Here is a 24,307-nt window from a genome sequence, read left to right as displayed (position 1 = left end):
CTAGGCTTGTCTGGATATCTCCGGTGGAAAGCTTTGACTAGTCGCAGAGCATGTACAAAATCTTTGGGTTCCCAAGACCTCTCCTCTGGGCCATAGCCCCCCCAGTGAACCAGGTACTGTAGTTTCCCTCGGTATAACCTGGAATCCAAAATTCTCTCCACAATGAATTCCTCTTCGTTATCCACGAGGACGGGTTCAGGGGAGGAAGTCTCCGTCCAGGAAACGGATTCTCACGGAAAGGTTTCAGCAGAGAAGAATGAAACACAGGGTGTATTTTGATGGTCTCAGGAAGCTCTAATCTGAAGGACACTGGATTTATTAGTGCTGAGATGCGAAATGGCCCGATGTATTTTTGGCCCAATTTAATGGTTGGAACCTTTAGACGTAGATTTCTTGTAGAAAGCCAGACTTTATCCCCGACTTGAAATTCTGGGGCGGGTCTGCGGTGTTGGTCTGCTGCTCTTTTGTACTTTACTTGAGTCTCACGAAGTGCCTCTTTGAGGGTCTCCTGGATGTCTCGCAGAGTCTCCAGTTTCTCTGTAACTGCCGGAATGGGGCCCGAAGATGGAAAATGAGGAATAAAGGTTGGATGAAATCCATAATTTGAGAAAAAGGGGCTCTTCTGAGTCGATGAATGATGTGAGTTGTTGTATGAAAACTCAGCTAATGGTAGGAAATCAATCCAGTCATCCTGGAGATGACAAACAAAACATCGTAAGTATTGTTCCAAAGTCTGATTGGTCCTTTCTGTCTGGCCATTGGATTGTGGATGATAGCCAGATGATAAATTTAAACGAATTCCTAGAGAGGAACAGAAGGTCCTCCAAAATTTTGAAGTGCATTGTACCCCTCTATTGGATATGATCTCATCAGGAGCCCCGTGAAGCCGAAACACCTCTTTCACAATCAACTTGGCTGTCTGGTCTGCAGAAGGAAGATTCTGTGCTGCAATGAAGTGAGCCATCTTTGTAAGTCGATCCACCACTACCAGGATGGTATTATGTCCACTTGATCGGGGCAGGTCAACAATAAAATCCATTGATATGGACCCCTAAGAACAAGTTGGAACCGGAAGAGGCTGCAGCAAACCCACAGGTGATGCTCGAGGGGTCTTGGTCTTAGCACAAGTCTCACAGGAGAGGACATAGTCTTTAACATCTTGTGCTAATTTAGGCCACCAAAAAGAGCGTGACAACAGTTCCTGTGTCTTGAGGACACCTGGGTGACCAGCGGGTCGGGAGTCGTGCATTAATTGGAGCACCTCTAATCTTACCTCCTTAGGGACGAACAGGCGATCCTTACAGTTCCAGAGCCCATCACATAGAAATAGTTCTGCTTCCGGAGGAGGGTTTTTAAGAAAAGAGTCATTTGAGTAGGCTCCCTTTATTCGTGTGAGGAGATCGGCGGAGAATGTGACGCCCAAAAAATTTCTTTTTGGAAGAATAGTTTCTTCTTGCTCTTTTTCTGAACTAGGATTAGGAAAGGACCGTGACAAGGCGTCGGCTTTCCCATTCTTGGAGCCAGGGGGTATGAGATGTGGAACTGAAATCTTGCAAAGAAGAGAGCCCATCTGGCTTGTCGTGCAGACAGTCTCTTTGCGGATCGAATGAATTCTAAGTTCCTGTGATCCGTAAAGACCGTAATTGGTTGATTGGCCCCCTCCAGTAGATGTCTCTACTCAGAGAATGCAGCTTTTATAGCCAAGAGTTCTTTGTTTCCGATGTCATAATTTCGTTCAGCTGTTGACATTTGGTATGAATAAAAGGCACATGGATGAAGGAGCATCTTGGGTGCAATTCTTTGTGACAGAATGGCACCAACAGCGGAGTCGGATGCATCCACTTCCAAGATGAATGGTAATTCTGGATTTGGATGGATGAGGATAGGGGCAGATGTGAAGAGTGACTTCAATTGTTCGAATGCCGCACCCGCTTTAGGAGACCATTTGGACGGGAATTCTTTCCGTGTGAGTTGGGTGATTGGGGCAATAATGCCAGAGAAATTTTTAATAAAACGTCTATAGAAATTGGCAAAACCCACAAATCTCTGAATGTCCTTTTCATTTTGAGGGATTGGCTATTCCACCACGGCTTGAATCTTGCCTGGGTCCATACTCAAACCCTCGGGAGAGATGATGTAACCGAGAAATTGCATGCTGGTCTTTTCGAATTCGCATTTTTCTAACTTGATGTACAATTTGTACTTACGGAGACGCTCAAGGACAATTCGGACATGTCTCTGGTGATCCATGATGTTATCTGAGAAGACTAGGATGTCATCAGGTATGCCACTACGAATTGGTCCAATAACTCTCGGAGGACATCATTGATTAAATGCTGGAAGGTAGCAGGGGCATTACAGAGTCCAAAAGGCATCACCAGATATTCATAGTGCCCATAACGGGTTCGGAAGGCTGTTTTCCATTCGTCACCGGGTCGAATCCAGACCACATTATACGCTCCTCTGAGATCTAATTTGGTAACGATTTTGGCTGACCGAATTCTTTCCAATAGTTCAGGAATCAGAGGTAATGGGTACCTGTTCTTCACTGTAATCTTATTTAGTTCCCGATAGTAAATGCAGGGGCGCAGAGAACCGTCTTTCTTTCCCACGAAAAGCGCAGCGCCTGCTGGAGAAGTAGAGGGTCGGATAAAACCCTTTGATAGGTTCTCCTGTGTGTAGTCATTGAGGACCTTCAATTCCGGTTCTGAGACGGAATAGATTCTTGCAAACGGAATGGCAGCACCCGGTAATAATTCAATGGGACAGTCATAAGAGCGATGTGCGGGAAGCGTATCCGCGTTCTTCTTGTCACACACATCTAAAAACTCAGAGTAAGGAGCCAGCAAAAGATTTTCTTGAGACGAGGAAATCTTATGTATTCCTATACACTCTGGTATAGGAGTTTTAGGTAGACAGGCTAGCTGACAGTGCTCCGAGGGAAACATGAGGGTCTTTGTCTTCCAGTCAATTAGTGGGTTATGGATCATGAGCCATGGAATTCCCAGAATCACTGGAAACAAAGGTGATGGAATGAGACCAAATGAAATCTTCTCCTGGTGATTGGGCTCCATGATTAGTGTTAAGTTACTGATTTCATGGGTAACAGGTCCAGAGCTCAAGGGAGAACCGTCAACGACTTCCATCCTTTCTGGCGATTACTTGGCTACAAATGATACCGTATTGTTCGTGGCGAATTCTATGTCCATAAAATTCCCTGCCGCCCCTGAGTCGACCATTACTGTGGTTGAAAAACGATGTGTTCCTTCCTCGATTATAATAGGAACCAGGAGGTGAGGGTGTAGCGAAGGAGGGTTATCTTTCCCTTGAGAAGCAGAGAAAACAGTCTTTGAAATAGCGTGCAGCTGATTTCTCCTAGGGCTCTGGAAAGAAGACCGCTTGGACTTGTTTGGGCAATCAGCGAGATAGTGCCCATCGTTTTCGCAATATAAACAGAGATCTTCTGTTCGGCGTCTATTCCTTTCCCCGGTTGAGATGGGTCCCCGCAGTGTATTTACTTGCATCGGCTTCTCCTCAGTCTCTCTGGAACGTCTTGGGGTACTGACATCTCTAAACCCGGGGTTGCTTGGCATGAACCCCTGTCTCTCCAATCGTCTTTCCGTAAGCCTGCGATCAATTCGGATGCATAAACGGACAAAGTCCTAAAATCTCTCTGGGGGCTCCACCCGGGCTTGTTCGTCTTTAACTTGCTCCGAGAGACCCTGCCAAAAATGATATTTCTGCGCGGCCTCATTCCAATCAGTATCGTTAACCCATCTGCGGAATTCAGCGGCGTACTCAGCTGCCGAACGTCTTCCTTGACGAAGATTGTTCAGATCTGCCTCAGCGGTTGCACTACGATTTGGGTCATCAAAAATAAGACTCATGGCTTCGATGAACTCCTCCAGGTCCCTTAGTAGTGGGCTATCTTGTTCTAACATAGGGGAGACCCAAGCAAGGGCCTCATCCTTGAGCAGGGTTATGATCAGTCCAACCTGGGCTTCTTCGGTATGATAAATGGTGGGCTTAAGCTTGAACACAAGTCTGCATTGATTAACTAAATTCCGTAAAGATTGTTTTTTCCCCAAAAAAATTTCCGGAAGGGATATACGGGGTGCGGTTTGCACAGGCACAGTGTTTTGACCAGACAAGGTGATTAAGGCTGCACGTAGTTCACAATTCTCATCTTCCGCGGTGGCGGCTTGTTCTTCCAAGCGGCCAAGATGATTGAACACGTGTCTTTGTTGTTCTTGGTAACCAACCATGATATGTTGTAAGTCATGGAGTGTCTGAGCCTGGGCCGGGTCTGTTCCAGCAGAATCCATGGTAGGGCCTGTTTATTCTGTCAAGGATTGGACTTCGGCTGAAGTGCATCCCAGTGGCAGAAACTGCAGGGAGCGAAGTAGTGGTCACAAGCAGAGATCAGAGGCAGGCGGCAAATAGCGGTCAGGTAACAAGCAGGGGTCCAAGGCAGACGGCAGGTAGCGAAGTCAGGAAACAAGCAGGGGTCCAAGGCAGGCGGCAGGTAGCGAAGTCAGGAAACAAGCAGAGATCGGCAACGAGGAAACTGGAACAGGATGATAGCAATAGCTAGCACAGAAGTAAACACAGGAACCTTGCAAGAGCTAGGAACCAGTATAAACAGGCAAGGGAGGAACAGGAAAGGGAGGTTTATATATGCAGGCTGAGAGGTGGAGCACAGGTGCAGAGGTGTCAGGTATCAGAGTCTGGAATGTTCCTTAGTTTAGCAGCAGCAATCCCGGTGGACAAGTATAGGTACTGCAGGCTATAACAAGACATTGAAAGTGGCAGCAGTCCTGGTGGCCAAGCATGGGTACAGCAGGCTAGAGAATATGACAAAATCGCAGTTTTCCAATGCTGAATTTAGGCAGTTTGCCAAGAACTAGGATTTATTTTTACACAACCTCGGCTCCAAATTACTATCAAATCAATCGAACGAGTGAATAGCTCCGTCACGATACTATATTGTATAATAATTATTCTTTTTGTGAGTACGCGGGGGATTTGCATAAAACAGTGGTGGCTAACTGCAGTCCTCAAGGGCCACCAACAGGTCAGGTTTTAGGTTCAGTCATTGACCGAGCCACTGATTGAGCCACCTGTGCTGAAGCAGGGATATCCTGACACCCTGACCAGTTGGTGGCCCTTGAGGACTGCAGTTGGCCTCCCCTGGTATAGAGCTTTATTAGTTTACTGAAGCACACCACAAGACAATGTTTTTTCAACAGCCCAACTGCTGAATAGGAGAAGGGTTCGATCAAAGCAACAGATCAGTAACAATTTGCTGAAATCTCAAGATAATGAACAAATAGGAGAAATAATGGAACAGCAGAGTAGCAAACACAACTCTTATTTTAAGAGAACATCCCACGACCTTCCACAGGTTAACTCCGGAGATTGAGTTTGCAGAATCACATACAGTGGTGTGAAAAAGAATGTACATCCTCTTTGAATTCTATGGTTTTACATATCAGGACATAATAACAATCATCTGTTCCTTAGCAGGTCTTAAAATTAGGTAAATACAATCTCAGATGAACAACAACACATGACATATTACACCGTGTCATGATTTATTTAACACAAATAAAGCCAAAATGGAGAAGCCATGTGTGAAAAACTAAGTACTCCCTTACTGCTTCCATAGGAATTAAGATGCTGTGAAAACTCGTCAGACCACTTAATGTCTCAACTTCGTCAATGCTAAGTAGCAGACAGGTGCTGCTTATCAAATGTCCTTGATTAATTGATCATCAGCAAGTGTGACCACCTCTATAAAAGCCGAAGTTTTAGCAGTTTGCTGGTCTGGAGCATTCAGCTGTGTGTTAACACAATGCCAAGGAGGAAAGACATCAGCAATGATCTTAGAGAAGCAATTGTTGCTGCCCATCAATCTGGGAAGGGTTATAAGGCAATTTCCAAACAATTTAAAGTCCATCATTCTATAGTGAGAAAGATTATTCAAAAGTGGAAAACATTCAAGACAATTGCCAATCTTCCCAGGAGTGGCAGCAAATTCACCCCAAGGTTAGACCGACCGTGCAATGCTCAGAGAAACTGCAAAAAAACCAAGAGTTACATCTCAGACTCTACAGGCCTAAGTTAGCATGTTAAATGTTAAAGTTCATGACAGTACAATTAGAAAAAGACTGAACAAGTATGGTTTGTTTGGAAGGGTTGCCAGGAGAAAGCCTCTTCTCTTTAAAAAGTACATGGCAGCACGGCTTAGGTTTGCAAAGTTGCATCTGAGCAAACCACAAGACTTCTGGAACAATGTCCTTTGGACAGACGAGACCAAAGTGGAGACGTTTGGCCATAAAGCACAGCGCCACGTTTGGCGAAAACCAAACACAGCATATCAACACCAACACCTCGTACCAACTCTCAAGCACGGTGGTAGAGGGGTGATGATTTGGGCTTGTTTTGCAGCCACAGGACCTGGGAACCTTGCAGTCATTGAGTCGAAAACTTTCTGTTTTGGGGATCCGGGGAAGATTCTTGTGGTTTGAGCAGCAGACACCTGACACCGCAGTAGTGCACTGTGCATTCTTGTGCATGCAGGAGTTTGGTGACATATTGTAGTATTACCGTTTATTTTATTCTACACTGTTCCAGTTAAAGAGAGCGCCTTGGTTTAGTTTTGTCACAGTCATTGAGTCGACCATGAACTCCTCTGTATACCAAAGTATTCTAGAGTCAAATGTGAGGCCATCTGTCTAACAGCTAATGCTTGGCCGAAATTGGGTCATGCAACAGAACAATGATCCCAAGCACACCAGCAAATCTACAACAGAATGGCTGAAAAAGACTGTTCTTGGTCCTAAGGCTCAACAAAGTATCCGGCAGTTCCTCCTTCTCTTACCGTGCACCCCAAAACTGGAACAACCTACCAGAGACTCTCACATCCACCACCAGTTTAAGTTATTTCAAATCTAAGGCTCTCACATTTTAATCTGGTCTGTAACTGTTTCATACGCCCATAATATATATTTTCTTTAACTGTGCATGCAATGTCTTGTATATAATGTATACCCTGTTCATTTATGTAATTGTATTTGTAACCATGTATTATTTGTCTTAACTCTGTGCCCAAGACATACTTGAAAACGAGAGGTAACACTCAATGTATTACTTCCTGGTAAAATATTTTATAAATAAATAAATAAATAAAAGAATCAAGGTGTTGCAATGGCCCAGTCAAAGTCCAGACTTCAACCCGATTGAAATGCTGTGGCAGAACCTTAAGAGAGCTGTGCATAAACAAATGCCCACAAACCTCAATGAACTGAAGCAACGTTGTAAAGAAGAGTGGGCCAAAATTCCTCCACGACGATGTGAGAGACTGATAAAGGCATACAGAAAACGATTACTTCAAGTTATTGCTGCTAAAGGTGGTTCTACAAGCTATTGAATCATAAGGTATACTTAGTTTTTCACACATGGCTTCTCCATTTTGGCTTTATTTTTGTTAAATAAATCATGACACGGTGTAATATGTCATGTGCTGTTGTTCATCTGAGGTTGTATTTGCCTAATTTTAAGACCTGCTAAGGAACAGATGATTGTTATTATGTCCTGATATGTAAAACCATAGAATTCAAAGAGGGTGTACTATCTTTTTCACACAACTGTATCTTATAACTGGGGCCAGAGAGATACTATTATGGCGATCTAGGACGTTTGGCCACGACCAAATCACCACAGGCTCTCCACCGCCAGAACAACTCACCACCGGGTGACTCGCCGACGGTCACCTCTCTGCCATCCGCCATTTTGAAATGTCCTTGGACGCGCTGAAAATGTAAAAATGTGTCCTGGCTGGGCGCACGCACGGGCGCGCTCACAAATGCTGGCAGAGCTACGGCTGGGGAGATGTGCAGATAAGATAATAGTACAGGCTGAAAAAAAACTTAAATGCATGCTTGCTAATGCAAGAAGCCCGACAGATAAAATGGGGGAGTTTTAATTAATAGCTGCAAGGGAGCAGTATGATATCATAGGCATTACTGAAACATGGTGGGATGAAACTTATGACTGGACGGTTAATTTAGAAGGGGAGGTGGAGTATGTCTATATGTTAAACCGGATCTAAAACCTATTATAAGGGATGATGTCTATGAAGGGAATGATGAAAATGTTGAGACCGTGTGGATAGAAATTAGCAGTGGAGGTAAAAGTATAAAGAAAATGTTTGTAGGGATATGCTATAAACCAGCGGTGCGCAAAGTGGGGGGCACACCCCCCAGGGGGCGCAGGATTTTTTTGGGGGGGCGCGGGCGGTTGCAGAGGCCCCGCTCTCTTCTCCTAGGAATTTAAATTAAATGCCGGGGGATCATGTGAGGCCTCTGCTACCTGAACTTACCGTGATTCTGAAGGCTGCTGTGATGGGTCGCTATGGCAACACCGCGGTGTCATGCAGAGTGACATCACACGCCCGTCTCCATGACAACGGCGTCATATGACGCCACCGAGCAAGGTAAGGGGCGCGAGTGCGAGTGGGAGCCGTCAGGGAGGCGCAGCGCCAAAAGTTTGCACTTCCCTGCTATAAACCATCAAATATCGGTGAGATTGAGGAAGCTAAAATACTTTAGCAATTGGACAAGGCATCAAAATTGGGTCATGTTTGCATAATGGCTGATTTTAATTATCCAGACATAGACTGGGGCAATGAGATTAGCATTACAACAAAAGGAAACAAGTTTTTGGGGGTGCTTAAAGACAATTATATGACCCAAATTATTGATAAACCAACCAGGAAAGGGGCTGTACTGGATTTGGTAATATCAAACAATGTAGAAGTAATAGCAAATATTCAAGTCCTGGCACATTTGGGTAACAGTGATCATAACATGGTCTCATTTGAAATAAATTATCAAAAAACAGATTACTTCAACAAAGACCGTGAACTAGAGGCAGATTTTAATAAACTGAGGACTAATCTACAAGGAATACAATGGGATGATGTTTTTGCCGGTAAAAATGTAGAAGATAAATGGGCAGTCTTTACAACATTGTGAGAAAAGCACACTTATCAGTGTAATAACTTGGGTAATAAGTATAAAAGAAACAAGTCTAAACCAATGTGGCTAAATAAACAGGTAGGGGAGGAAATGGTCAAGAAGAGGAAGGCGTTTAGATTCTTTAAATCAGAAGGGACAGAGACATCGTATCAGAATTATAAGGAATGTAACAAAAATTGCAAAAGGGCAATCAAATTAGCAAAAATGGATAATGAAAAAAGGATTGCAATAGAAAGTATGATCAACCCTAAAAAGTTCTTTAAGTACCTTAATAACAAAAAAATGGGAAAAGAAAATATAGAACCTTTCAGTGTGAGATGGGCAGGCAGATTATTGGAGATAAGGAAAAAGCTGAGGTATTAAACAAATTGTTTCCCTCTGTGTTTACCAGGGAAGAATCAAGTTCAATAGTAGTGCCGCAGGAGGAAGCCACAACCCCCATATTAATGAACAATTGGTTAACTGAGGAAGAAGGTCATAGGCAGCTTGAAAAAAATTAAGTAAATAAGGCACCTGGCCCCGATAGTATACATCCAAGAGTTCTCAAGGAGTTAAGCTTAGTAATAGCCAATCCATTACATTTAATATTCAAGGACTCCAATTCCACAGACTCAGTACCACAAGATTGGCGTAAAGCAGATGTGGTGCCTATATTTAAAAGGAGCTGGATCACAACCGGGAAATTACAGACCTGTAAGCCTGACTTCAATAGTGGGGAAACTACTTGAAGGTTTAATATGGGATAATATTCAGGAATACCTAATGGAAAACAAAATTATTAGTAATAGTCAGCATGGATTTATGAAGGATAGATCATGCCAAAATTAACCTTATTTGTTTCTTTGAGGAGGTAAGTAGGAATTTAGACCAGGGTAATGCAGTTGATGTGATCTACTTAGATTTTGCAAAGGCTTTTGATACGGTTCCACACGAGGTTGGTGTACAAAATAAAGCAAATTGGACTCAGTAAAAATATATCCACCTGGATTGAAAACTGGTTAAAGGACAGAGAATAGAGGGTTGTAATAAATGGAACCTTTTCAGGTTGGGCTAAAGTCGTGAGTGGAGTACCTCAGGGATCGGTACTGGGACCCATGCTTTTTAACTTGTTTATTAATGACATTGAGGTTGACATCGAGAGCAAAGTCTCCATCTTTGCTGATGACACTAAACTGTGTAAGGTAATAGAATCAGAGCAGGATGTAATTTCTCTCCAGAAGGACTTGGAGAGACTGGAAACGTGGGCAGGTAAACGGCAGATGAGGTTTAATACAGATAAATGTAAGGTTATGCATTTGGGATGCAAGAATAAACAGGCGACTTACACATTAAATGGGGGTAAATTGGGGGAATCCTTGATGGAGAAGGATTCAGGAGTGCTTGTAGACAGCAGGTTTAGCAATAGTGCCCAATGTCATGCAGTAGCGGCAAAGGCAAACAAGATCTTATCTTGCATTAAACGGGCAATGGATGGAAGGAAAGTAAACATAATGATGCCCCTTTACAAAGCATTAGTAAGACCTCACCTTGAATATTTAGTAAAATTTTGGGCACCACTCCTTAGAAAAGACATTATGGAACTAGAGAGAGTGCAGAGAAGAGCCACCAAATTAATTAAGGGATGGATAATCTGAGTTGTGAGGAGAGGCTAGCTAAGGGCCGTTCTATACAGCATGCGGCCGTGTGGCCGCGCGTGCCTATGCGAACGCGCGTGCACATGCCGCATGCTTTTTGTATGTATACTGTGTGAGTATACAGCGTTTGTGTGTGTTTGTGTGTATGTGTAATTTATTTAAAAAAAAAAACATTGGTAGAAATAATATATTTATTACATTTGTGTAGACACACAAATACATACAAACATATATACATACATACACATGCATACATACATAAACATTCACACATATACATACATTCAGCGCCGGTAGCAGCGCGAAAACATTAATTTCCTCATCTTCGCCGCTGTCTGTCGGCTCCCCGCTCCCTGCCGCGCGCGCGCGCGGCGCCATTATAGAAAGGCTGACTGACGTCAGCCAACTAAAATTCCGCGCACGTCGTAGCGTGCGCACGGCACTATATAACAGCCCTAAATGAGATTTACTTACATTAGAAAAGAGGCATCTAAGAGGGGATATAACTATATACAAATATATTCGGAGACAGCACAAAGAGCTTTCAAATGAACTATTCAACCCACGGGCAGTACAAAGGACTCAGGGGCATCCCTTTAGGTTGGAGGAAAGGAGATTTCACCAGCAACAAAGGAAAGGGTTCTTTACAGTAAGGGCAGTTACAATGTGGGATTCATTACCCATGGAGACTGTGATGGCAGATACAATGGATTTGTTAAAAAATAAAAAGGTTGGACATCTTTTTAGAAAGGAAAGGTATACAGGGATATACCAAATAAGTATACATGGGAAGGATGTTGATCCAGGGAGTAATCCGATTGCAAATTCTTGGAGTCATGAAGGAATTTATTTTTCTCCTTATGCGATATCATTGGATGATATGACACTGGGGGTTTGTGTTTGCTTCCTCTGGATCAATAAGTAAGTATAGATATAGGATAAAGTATCTGTCGTCTAGATTTAGCATAGGTTGAACTTGATGGATGTATGTTATTTTTCAACCTCATCTACTATGTAACTATGTAACTATGTAACTATGTAACTATGTAAACAGCAGTTAAGACCTCAGGGCAATATACAGCCGTGTTGTAACGCAGAATACTCTGATGTTACATATACATAGATACAGTGGCGTAGCTGGACATGTGCCGGCCCCCGGGGAAAGAACATCTCAGGGACCCATTAATCTATATCTATAAATTCAAAAATCTTGTTTGAGACTGTCTGGAGACCATTTGAGTGGTCTGTCGGTCCGCCCGCCCGCCCTCCCACGGCTCTCATTGGCCGGTGTCTCGCCCCCCACCCCCATGACTCTCATTGGCCGGTCTACTTGAAGCCACTGTTCCACTCACACCGCTTCAGACTCTCACCAGTGTGGACTGCTCACACCCCAGAGCTGCCTCATACTGTGAGCCTACCCTGTGGAACACACACACACCCCCCAAAAAGTAAGTACAACGCTCTCACCCCTGTGGACTTGCCCCTCCCTCTCACCCCTGTGGACTTGCCCCCCCCACTCTCACCCCTGTGGACTTGCCCCCCCCGAACTATCACCCCTCTGGCCCTCCTCAACGGCTGGCCGCCCTTGACCTTCCCCCCAGCATGTCTCTCTCCTTCCCCCACAGCACATCTTTCTCCCTCCTTCCAACACAGAATTGTTATATCCTCCCCCCCCCCACATCATGTATCTCTGTCGTCTCCCTCCAGCATGTCTCTCTCTCCTCTCTATCCCCAGCATGTCTCTCTCTCCTTTCCCCCCCCCAGCATGTCTCTCTGTCCTTTCCATCCCCAGCATGTCTCTCTCTCCTTTCCCCCCAGCATGTCTCTCTCTCCTTTCCCCCCCAGCATGTCTCTCTCCCCTCTCCAGCATGTCTCTCTCCTCTCCCCCCAACATGTCTCTCTCTCCTTTCCCCCCAGCATGTCTCTCTCTCCTTTCCCCCCAGCATGTCTCTCTCTCCTCTCCATCCCCAGCAGGTCTCTCTCCTCTCCCCCCAGCATGTCTCTCTCCTCTCCCCCCAGCATGTCTCTCGCTCCTTTCCCCCCCAGCATGTTTCCCTCTCCTCTCCCCCCAGCATGTCTCTCTCTCCTCTCCCCCCAGCATGTCTCTCTCTCCTGTCCCCCCAGCATGTCTCTCTCCTCTCCCCCCAGCATGTCTCTCTCTCCTCTCCCCCCAGCATGTCTCTCTCTCCTCTCCCCCCAGCATGTCGCTCTCTTCTTACACGGCTCATATTATTCTCTCTGTTCTCCCCTCATATTTATCTTATTTCCCCCTCTCTCTAACAACCTGAGGTTTTTTTCCAGCATCTTTTTCTCTTTTCCTTCCCCTTTCCCCCTTAAGTCTCTCTTTGCCTCTCTCTCTCTCTCTCCTCTCTCTGTCTCTCTCCCTCTCTCCCTCTCCCTCTCTCCTTTGCCTCTCTCTCTCTCTGCCCCTCTCTCTTTTCCCTCTCTCCCTTTGCCTCTCTCTCTTTTCCCCCCTCTCTCTTTTCCCCTCTCTCTCTCTCTAGCTGTTTCTATTTGCCCCCCCTCTCTCGCTCTGTCTCTCTCTCTTTGCCTCTCTCACTCTCCGCCTCTCTCTCTTTCTTTGCCTCTCTCACTCTTCGCCTCTCTCTCTTTCTTCGCCTCTCTCTCTTTCTTTGCCTCTCTCTCTTTCTTTGCCTCTCTCTCTCTCTGCCTCTTGCTTTATGCCCACCCCCCTCTCTCTCTCTTTGCCACTCTCTCTCTCTCTTTGTCTCTGTCACTCTCTCTCTCTCTCTCTCTTTGCTTCTCTCACTCTCTCTCCACCTCTCTCTCTTTGCCTCTTTCTCAATGCCCTCTCTCTCTCTGCTTCTCCCTCTCTCTCTTTGCCTCTCTCTCTCTTTGCCTCTCTCTCTCTCTGCCTCTCTCTCTCTTTGCCTCTCTCTCTCTTTGCCTCTTTGCCTGTCTCTCTTTGCCTCTCTCTCACTCTCTCTCTCTTTGCCCCTCTCTCTCTCTCTCTCTCTTTGCCTCTCTCTCTCTTTGCCTCTCTCTCTCTCTGCCTCTCTCTCTCTTTGCCTCTCTCTCTCTTTGCCTCTTTGCCTGTCTCTCTTTGCCTCTCTCTCACTCTCTCTCTCTTTGCCCCTCTCTCTCTCTCTCTTTGCCCGTCTCTCTCTCTGTCCCTCTCTTTGCCTCTTTCACTCTTTGCCTCTCTCTCGTACTTCATTTTCTCTTTGTGTCTCTTCTTTTCTGTCTTCTTTCTTTTCATGTCTGTTTTTACCCCTGCGATTTAACCCTTCCCTTCCCTCTCACCTTTCCCAGCCTGTCTCCCATGCTGCAGCCCCGCCCACTGACTGAGATCCCGCCCCTTCCCTCTTCCCTTTCCCAGCCTGTCTCCCATGCTGCAGCCCCGCCCACTGACTGAGATCCCGCCCCTTCCCTCTTCCCTTTCCCAGCCTGTCTCCCATGCTGCAGCCCCGCCCACTGACTGAGGTCCCGCCCCTTCCCTCCCTCTCACATTTCCCAGCCTGTCTCTCAGGCTGCAGCCCCGCCCACTGACTGAGGCCCCACCCCTTCCCCCCCTCTCACCTTTCCCCCCTCTCACCTTTCCCAGCCTGTCTCTCATGCTGCAGCCCCGCCCACTGACTGAGGCCCCACCCCTTCCCCCCCTCTCACCTTTCCCCCCTCTCACCTTTCCCAGCCTGTCTCTCATGCTGCAGCCCCGCCCACTGACTGAGGCCTCACCCCTTCCCCCCCTCTCACCTTCCCTCCCTCTCACCTTTCCCAGCCTGTCTCCCATGCTGCAGCCCCGCCCACTGACTGAGGTCCCGCCCCTTCCCCCCCTCTCACCCTTCCCTCCCTCTCACCTCTCCCAGCCTGTCTCTCAAGCTGCAGCTCCAGCCTCAGGCCGTGGCTCCAGTACCTTCTACGAGTCCGTTCAAGCTCCGCCCCCCCAGCCTGTCCGGTCCCAGTTACTACCCTATCGCGCACATTTCCCCAGCGGTGCGCGACAGGTTTTCACTGAGACAGGGGAATTTGAGCTCAGAGTTTGCGACAGAGGCGTGGCCACGACCCCGCCAGCGGTTCAGCCAATAAGGGCGAACCAACCGCGTGAGGTCATGGCCATGCCCCTGCAAACCCCCCGCCACGCCCCCTCCCGTCGCAAACGCTCCCTCTCTCCCAGGACCGCAGATCGCTGTGCAGCGCTGTGCACATGCCGCCCCCCGCCAGGGCTGCGGTCCCAGTCACTGCTACAGCGCACACCTCGGCGTGCGCTGTGCGTGTAAACACCGCCCCTCAATGGGGCTGGGCCCAGTACTCACCTTCCCGCTGAAGGTGCAGCCGTGCTGTACTCACAGTTTTTTTTAACTCAATGGAATTGAGTTCAGAACTGGCGACGGAGGCGTGGCCTCTGTGCTTCCTGCTGTATCTCAGGGCCCCGCCCCCCGACCCAGTCCCCGCCCACCTGCAGAGGAAGGGATTTCCCGTCTGTGCTTCCTGCTGTATCTCAGGGCCCCGCCCCCTGACCCAGTCCCCGCCCACCTGCAGAGGGAGGGATTTCCCGTCTGTGCTTCCTGCTGTATCTCAGGGCCCCGCCCCCTGACCCAGTCCCCGCCCACCTGCAGAGGAAGGGATTTCCCGTCTGTGCTTCCTGCTGTATCTCAGGGCCCCGCCCCCTGACCCAGTCCCCGCCCACCTGCAGAGGGAGGGATTTCCCCTCTGTGCTTCCTGCTGTACCTCAGGGCCCCGCCCCCTGACCCAGTCCCCGCCCACCTGCAGAGGGAGGGATTTCCCTTCCTATTGCATCTCCCTCAATTTTCTGCCGACAGGGGGGGGGGGGAGAGCAGGCCCCCCATGAGCGCAGGACCCCAGGCTGCCCGGGCTATCGCTACGCCCCTGCATAGATATTTGTGTTAGTTTTCTGTTTTCTTGGGAGGAAAAGTATGGAGATAGTATATTTTATAGATGTACACTTATATTGAACAGTGTTATTAATAACTGTAGGGTGACCAGATTTTCAAAATGAAAAGCCGGGACACTTTAAAACATTATTTATAAAACAATGTACATAACGTCACGCCCCCCCCCCTCCTTGTTGCCATGACAACAAGACACTAACGTCAGACGGTGACATGTTGACATGACAATGTGGCATCACGTGATGCCTCGTCACCATAATGCATCCCATTGTCATGTCAACTTGATGCTGAGTGATGTCACGGAGCGTCTCGTTGTTATGGCAATGTGCATTACGTGACGACGCGCCGCCATGTTGACGGAATTTGGAGGGGAGGATACAGCCAAAGGCAAGATAAATAAATATATAATAAATAGATCTATAAAAATGTTATCTCCGGGTTAGCCTTCAATAGAAGGTGGCAACCCTGGCTGCAGTGTGTGTTTCTGTATACAGAGGTAGGCCCTGCAGTGGGTGTTTGTCTGTATAGAGGTGGGGGCTGCAGTGTGTGTTTGTGTTTATAGAGGTGAGGGCTGCAGTGTGTGTTTGTGTGTATAGAGGTGGGGGCTGCAGTGTGTGTTTCTGTGTATAGAGCAGTGATTCCCAACCTTTTTTGTTTGGAGGAACCCTTTAAGTATTTCGTTACATTTTGGGGAACCCCTATCTGGATAACATTTTCGACAGGTAAATCACACAAAAGACGTGTAAAGAAGTGGGGGTAATAAATAATACTTAACTCATACTTTTGAATAAACAATGTGTATATATTTTGTAATGATTTTGGTTTAAACATCCCCCCCTACATCTCACATCACCCCCCTCCCTCTGCATCTCACATCACGGATCAATCAATCTCTTCCCCCCCCTTCTTTCTCCCTCCTCTCTCTCACCCCCCCTTCTCGCCTCTCCCTCCCCTTTTCTCCTCCCCCTCTCTCTCTCCTCCCCTCTCTCTCTCTCCCATCCTCTCCCACTCCCCCTCTCTCTTCCCCTCTCTCTCCTCCCTTCCCTCTCTCCCCCTCTCTCCCCCTCTCTCCCTTCTCTCTCTCTCCCTTCTCTCTCCCTAGTGCTCCATATAGTGCACTACCTCGCCCTTGTCGTCCGCCCCGATACCATCTGGAGGCGGGTATTTCCTGCGAACGAGGGCGAGAGGCCCCGGTGGAGGGAACTCTATTCGGATTTGGTTCCCCGCCCCGCCGGGGATTTGAGTTGGAGGGTCCTCCACGGTGCACTGAGCACGGGAGAGTACTTGGCACACTTCACGGACTCCCCCGCCACCTGTCCCTTCTGTGGCGAGCGAGAGTCCGTGTATCACATTTATTTAAGTTGCGCCAGACTGCAGCCCCTCTTATCCTTCTTGAGGGGCCTTCTCCTGCGGTTCTGGCTGCATTTTTCCCCTCATTTCTTTATTTTTGGGTGCCCAGTGTCCCGGGACAATAAGCCTAGGGATCTCCTCATCAACCTGCTCCTGGCATTGGCTAAGATAGCCATTCACAAAACCAGGAAGCAGTGTTTGGAGGGGGGGGGGTCCCAACGAACATCGTGTCCATGTTCCGGGCGCTGGTGCACTCCCGTATTCGGGCAGAGTACACGTACGCCGAGTCCACTGGGACGGTTTCAGAATTTGCCTCCCAGTGGGCGTCAGGCGGGGTGCTCTGCTCGGTGTCCCCTATAGTGGATTCATTTGAATTGACCCGTCTTTTTTAAGTGTACTTTATTTTATTTACAGTGCACTTGATGGTTTAATTTGAATATTTGTTTGGCTGGTATTTCTATTGTTCTACTTGGCAACAAGAAGAATTGCTGTTCAACTGAATTGGCCGGCTTTGCCGGCCAATCAGTTTAAACCAGATCAAAATAGACCCACTTCTCTCTCTACTCCTCCCCTCTCTGTCATTGGTGCACCTTCCTTTATAATCCCTGTCTGTCCACCTCTTCCTCGCTCTGCATAGTTCCTGTTTCCCTGTGTGTACCTGACCTATGCTGTGCTCCCTCTGTGCTCCTGTGATTACCTGCTCCTGTGTTACTTTGGATTTCCCTGGCTTTGACCCCTGCTTACCCTGGACTACTCTGCTCTCTGGTATCCCTTTGAACCCTGCTAGGCATACGACTCCGCTGACCTCTGGCTTCCTAGGACCTGGCTTGCCCTCTGACAACTCTACCCTCTGGATCCCTGAACATTGGCAAACGGACACGACTACTCTCATGGACATTCCCCAAGCGTTGCAAGTATACTCTAACAACTCTTCCAACAGGCCCAGCAACGCTATACCACACTCCGGGCTTGCTCCCACTGCTGTGGGTGTGTGGTATCATACCGTTCCCACCTCGGTACTGGGGTCTAGCTTGGTCTGCGGGCATACAGGCGTCACATGCGTTGAGGAAGCCAAGTATATAGACTATCCGATGTAAACTCCCTCGGAAGCCGGACAGGGAAGGTTATGTCTGTAAGACATAATTAGCGTCCTTCGGATCAATAGATCGGGTGATCAGATTTTCAAAAGTAAAAACCGGGAAAAAATTATTTATGAAAGAAAAGACATCCCTTAAAAATAAATATTCTAATGGTATTTGTTTTATATGCGGTATTATTGATTTATTTCAGTTTCCTAACCTAACAAAAACTCTCGAGTGTAGCAAAATGATGTGTTTTGGTTTATATTGATAAAAAGTTTCATTTAATGATCTAATCTTACCTATATTGTTGATTCCTTCTCCCACCTACCATCCTCCGAAAACAGGGTTCTCCCAATCTCGCGAGCAAAACTTATAGTACGGCGCATTACTGTTGCATATGGCTACCGGTAATTAGAGTTTACCAATATATTTAAAATGTTTACTCTTTGACCAATCACATAAAAACATGCAATGTTTATTTTTACAGTGTTAAGAGTTTTAAGCGAGTCCAAACAGGGAAAAGCTAAAAAAAAAAACGATTTTGAGAAAAATTATCGGGACGTTTAATGAAAATCCGGGACTGTCCCGGCTAAATCTGGATGTAAGGTCGCCCTATCAATAGAACTATAAGTATAGGATGTGTATCTCATTCAATTAGAATTAAACAAATGTCTAACTCAATGGACATGTCATATTTCAACCCAACCTACTTTGGACACTTTTAAGCACATTTTCTCCAGTTAAGAACTCTTGAAATGATCCAGTACTACTCACATCTCCCTATCTTCACACCTTCTACTCCTTCTCACACCATGCCACCCAGAGATGAGCATGACAATCGGATGTCCAGATCAAACCCCCTCCCCGCCAAAGCCTAAGAAAAACACACCGTCATCCATTTTAGTGGGGTGAAACAACCAGAACTTTTATTAAAGATTAAATAACAGCTTTAACCCAAACCTTAAGTATCATACGACACTCTGATCAGATTGCACCCTAAAATACTCACTCAACTGCATTTTTACCCTACACCAACGACCATTAACCACCCTTTGACTTAGCAGTGTGGCAACCATGTATGGCCAGCAAAGGCCAACGTCCCAGGAGGACCCGCGACCGAGGCTGCCGCCTTGACCAAAGCCCTGCGTGGCCTCCGACATAGCCATCACTGGGCCCTGGAACTATCAACCATTAGGGGCAATCTGGCCAGCTTGTCAACAGCCAGCAGACTTCTGCCTTTTGCTCCTACTGAACTCCACCATCATTCAAAAAACTTCCTTTTTTTAAAAATTATTATTGTTCAATTTTTTCACTTTTCTTTATCTTATTTTTGATAAAAATAGCATAATAACAAATGACAAGCACAAGAAACTCACTCAACCCCTTAAGAACAGGGACGGTGGGGGACCTCTTCTTCTTGCCACGAGGTGACTGCTTCCCATACGGTCCAGCTGCCAACCAACCATTCTCTCCCAATATATATCGGTTTATGTACCAATGGACGCAAATGATTCTGATAAGTTGAGTTTGATGAGGTGCCGGTATCTCCCATGCATTCTATTCCCACGGTCACATGACGCGAGACATTTAAATGAATAGGAGATACCGGCACCCCATAACGGGGCCTGTATCTCGGGAAGCAGGGGGTCCCCGGACCTCAAATCAATGCGGTTCTGCTCCGGAGTCCCCCTGCTCACGTACACTAGTATTAACATTTTTATTAAAAGCCTGCGATCGCTGGCGAGATATGTGCAGGGAGGGGCAGCTCTCTCTGTGCAGGTCTCTCTGCAGCTGGAAAAAATCGCCGGGTGAGCCTTTTAGAGAGAGGCGATCATCACGTCGCCGGCTACTCGCCCGTTTTGGGAATTTTGCTATCACAGGCAATCGAGGCTTTCTGATACCGTGATGGCCACGCTCACAAAACTGGCGGCGTAAACGGTCCAACCATTTTTTTTTTTATCGACCCCCATATCTTTACTGGGACGCGGTACACGTTCCCGGAACGGCTTAGTAAATATGGCCCCTTGTGGGTGTCTTTTGGGGTAGCACTGCTTAGTAAATAAGTCCCTTTATGGAACATTCACTTGAATAGGGGCGTAAGGTGTCTTCCAGCACGGAAGGTGTATTCTGGAATAATAATTCTTAGTAAATGTGGCCCTAAATGTAAAATATGATATACAATATAAGAGTTATAACATATTCACCAGGCTCACACGTGCCCTCTCTTCCATTCTTCAAGTCGGATGGGGGGGGGTCACTTTAACCCCCAAAGTGCTGGATTACGTTGCAATGTGTGGTGGAAAATTCAAGGCATGTAAGGGTAGGATGACTAGATGTTCCGGTTTAGCCGGGACAGTCCTGGTTTTTAGGACTTTTTCGGGCGCTGTCCTTGTTTTTTTGGTCCCCCTTGGCGAGTGCCGAATGCGCGAAGTGCGCTGGTCAACTGCGCATGCGCAATTGGCACTTGCCGGCTGTGCGTGCGGCAAGCTCTGATCGCGCTCCCACGGCCGGCAAGCGCACATTGTGCATGTGTGGTCGGTGCGCATGCGTGACATTTGTCCCGGTTTGTGCTGGGATAAATATGGTTGCGATACATCAGGGTTATGTCTGCAATCCGTGCTGCTATATATCCCTTCCCTTTATTTGAAACAAATGGTCCCCCGGAGCTGAACAGCAGCACTCCAAGCTACGGGTCCCTCCCGGTTCCCGAGATGTTTCATTTTGAAATTCCCTTACAACAATTCTTGTCCGGGAGAAACAATGTGGCAACCCGGGGGTCAGCCTCACTCTGGCAGCCAATGGAAGGCTGTTATTTCATTGTGAGATAATATATACATACATAGTTACATAGTTATATAGTTACATAGTTACATAGTTACATAGTAGATGAGGTTGAAAAAAGACACGTCCATCAAGTTCAACCTGTGATAAATTTAGATGACAGATACATTATCCTATATCCGTACTTACAGTATATTGATACAGAGGAAGGCAAACACACAGCCCCAGTGACACATCATCCAATGATATCTCATAAGGGGAAAATAAATTCCTTCCTGACCCCAAATATTAGCAATCAGATTTCTCCTTGGATCAACAATAGCTGTAGATGTGTAATGCTAAAGACCAGTAACAGAAGAACAATTATATATAAATGGATACTTGTAGAATGACCCCCAGGTAGTACTTGATTGAAGACAGGTAATGGGTGTAAGGTCCTGGGTGGTAAACTCACAACTCTTAAGTGAGACTGTGTACACAATAGAACCAGAAACCATAAGCCTATAAATCACCCTAGATCAGGGATCCCCAACCCCAGTCCTCAAGGCCCACTAACAGTGCGGGTGTTACGGATACCCCTCTAAAGCACAGGTGGTTCAGTCAAAATGATTGGGCCACCTGTGCTAATGTGAGGATATCCTTAAATCCTGCACTGTACGTGGTCCTTGAGGACTGGAGTTGGGGATCCCTGCCCTAGATTGGACCAAGTGTCCTGAAAGCCATAATGAGGAAACATGTAGCAAGCAAAAAACTCGCTACACTTTGCCCTTTTTTGTCCTTCATGGCCAATAAATATTTTTTTTTATGGGAAACGCACTTTCCTCCTTATTCTACATTGGATACTTTTTGTAGTGCTCTGCCATTTTTTCCTGTTTCTATATACTACTCCCTGGATCAACATCCCTCCCGTGTATACTTATTTGGTACTAGCTGATATACCGGGCGTTGCCCGGGATAACATTATCCCGCTCCCCCTCGCTCTACGCTCACCCCCCTCCTTTCACATCTCCATTCCCCCCCCTTCACAGCTCCAATTCTTCCCACCCCCCCCCCCTTCACAGCTAGGCGGCGTCTCCCTGGGTGGGCGGGTTGGAATCCCCGCCCCCTTCAGAGGTTAGCGGCGGTGGCTCACCTTTGGTTAGTGGTTTTCTCCCCCCCCCTTCAGAGCCCGGCAGCAGTGGGTCACTGGGGGGGCGTGAGGGTTGATTCTCCCCCCTCCCCCAATCGCAAGCGGGAGGGTTGTGCGGCTCACTGCAGGTGGGTTAGTGACAGGGTGCGGTGGCACCCTGCGGGTATATGTGCGGCGGATGACTTTGGGTGCGGTGTGTATTGTATGTCTTTATTTATATAGCGCCATTAATGTACATAGCGCTTCAGGGGGTGTGACGGGGGGGGTGGCGGCAGCGGACTTACTGTGGGGCGGGGTGTCCGCTGCAGTGGCGGGCGGGAGCAGGGTCGTCAACAGAAAGCATGGGGCCCAGGACAAATGAAAGGAGCAGGGCCCCCCTCCGCCCTCCAACCCATAGCGCACCTACCAGGGAAAAATATTTTTTAGCGCACAACTTGAACGTGACTGTTTTGTTATTGTCACACCGAAAAAAAGATTACAATGCAACCTGTTTCTTTTTATATTTTCCACAAAAGACAGGTGCGTGGGTGGGTGCGTGACTGACTGGGTGGGTGCGCGGGTGGGTGACTGAGTGGGTGCGCGGGTGGGTGACTGTGTGGGTGCGCGGGTGGGTGACTGTGGGTGCGCGGGTGGGTGACTGAGTGGGTGCGCGGGTGGGTGACTGAGTGGGTGCGCGGGTGGGTGACTGAGTGACTGGAAGGCAGGAGCGGGGGGGTGAAATGCAGGAGCGGGGGGGTGAAGGCAAGAGTGGGGGGGTGAAGGCAAGAGTGGGGGGGTGAAGGCAAGAGTGGGGGGGTGAAGGCAAGAGTGGGGGGGTGAAGGCAAGAGCGGGGGGGGGAAAGGCAGGAGCGGGGGGGGTGAAAGGGAGGAGCAGGGGGGTGAAAGGCAGAAGCGGGGGGGTGAAAGGCAGGAGCGGGGGGGGTGAAAGGCAGGAGCGGGGGGGGTGAAAGGCAGGAGCGGGGGGGGGGGTGAAAGGCAAGAGTGGGGGGTGAAGGCAAGAGCGGGGGGGGTGAAGGCAAGAGCGGGGGGTGAAAGGCAGGAGCGGGGGGGGTGAAAGGCAGGAGCAGGGGGGTGAAAGGCAGAAGCGGGGGGGTGAAAGGCAGGAGCGGGGGGGTGAAAGGCAGGAGCGGGGGGGGTGAAAGGCAGGAGCGGGGGGGGGGGTGAAAGGCAAGAGCGGGGGGGTGAAAGGCAGGAGCGGGGGAGTGAAAGACAGGAGCGGGGGGGTGAAAGGCAAGAGTGGGGGGGTGAAAGGCAAGAGTGGGGGGGGTGAAAGGCAAGAGCGGGGGGGTGAAAGGCAGGAGCGGGGGGGTGAAAGGCAAGAGCGGGGGGGTGAAAGGCAAGAGCGGGGGGGGTGAAAGGCAAGAGCGGGGGGGGGGTGAAAGGCAAGAGCGGGGGAGGGGGTGAAAGGCAAAAGCGGGGGGGGTGAAAGGCAAGAGCGGGGGGGTGAAAGGCAAGAGCGGGGTTGGGGGTGAAAGGCAAGAGCGGGGGGGGTGAAAGGCAAGAGCGGGGGGGGGTGAAAGGCAGGAGCGGGGGGGGTGAAAGGCAGGAGCAGGGGGGTTAAAGGCTTGGGGGGGTTAAAGGCTTGGGGGGGTGAAAGGCAAGAGCGGGGGGTGGGGTGAAAGGCAAGAGCGGGGGGCGTGAAAGGCAGGTGCGGGGGGGGGGTGAAAGGCAGGAGCGGGGGGGTGAAAGGCAGGAGCGGGGGGGTGAAAGGCAAGAGCGGGGGGGTGAAAGGCAGGAGCGGGGTGGGGTGAAAGGCAAGAGCGGGGGGGTGAAAGGCAGGAGCGGGGAGGGTGAAAGGCAGAAGCGGGGGGGGGGTGAAAGGCAAGAGCCGGGGGGGGTGAAAGGCAGGTGCGGGAGGGGTGAAAGGCAGGTGTGGGGGGGTGAAAGGCAGGTGCGGGGGGGTGAAAGTCAGGAGCGGGGGGGGGTGAAAGGCAAGAGCGGGGGGGTGAAAGGCAAGAGCGGGGGGGGGGGTGAAAGGCAAGAGCGGGGGGGGTGAAAGGCAGGAGCGGGGGAGTGAAAGGCAGGAGCGGGGGGGTGAAAGGCAAGAGTGGGGGGGGTGAAAGGCAAGAGCGGGGGGGTGAAAGGCAAGAGCGGGGGGGTGAAAGGCAGGAGCGGGGGGGTGAAAGGCAAGAGCGGGGGGGGTGAAAGGCAAGAGCGGGGGGGTGAAAGGCAAGAGCGGGGGGGGGGGTGAAAGGCAAGAGCGGGGGGGGGTGAAAGGCAAGAGCGGGGGAGGGGGTGAAAGGCAAAAGCGGGGGTGTGAAAGGCAAGAGCGGGGGGGGGTGAAAGGCAAGAGCGGGGTTGGGGGTGAAAGGCAAGAGCGGGGGGGGTGAAAGGCAGGAGCGGGGGGGGTGAAAGGCAGGAGCGGGGGGGGTGAAAGGCAGGAGCGGGGTGGGGTGAAAGGCAGGAGCGGGGGGGGGGG

At 48.8% G+C, this 24,307-nt stretch overlaps 1 protein-coding gene across 1 annotated transcript in view; it reads right to left on the bottom strand.

Moving 5' to 3' along the window:
- SHISA8 (shisa family member 8) overlaps positions 1-24,307 on the bottom strand; it is a 68,103-nt gene that overhangs the window by 15,867 nt on the left and 27,929 nt on the right. The window lies entirely within an intron of this gene.

Source organism: Ascaphus truei, chromosome 17 (assembly GCF_040206685.1).
Source record: "Ascaphus truei isolate aAscTru1 chromosome 17, aAscTru1.hap1, whole genome shotgun sequence".
In the NCBI taxonomy this organism is placed as follows: Eukaryota; Metazoa; Chordata; class Amphibia; order Anura; family Ascaphidae; genus Ascaphus; species Ascaphus truei.
Note: the sequence above shows the minus strand (reverse complement) of the source record. Positions and strands in the feature narration are given on the sequence as shown.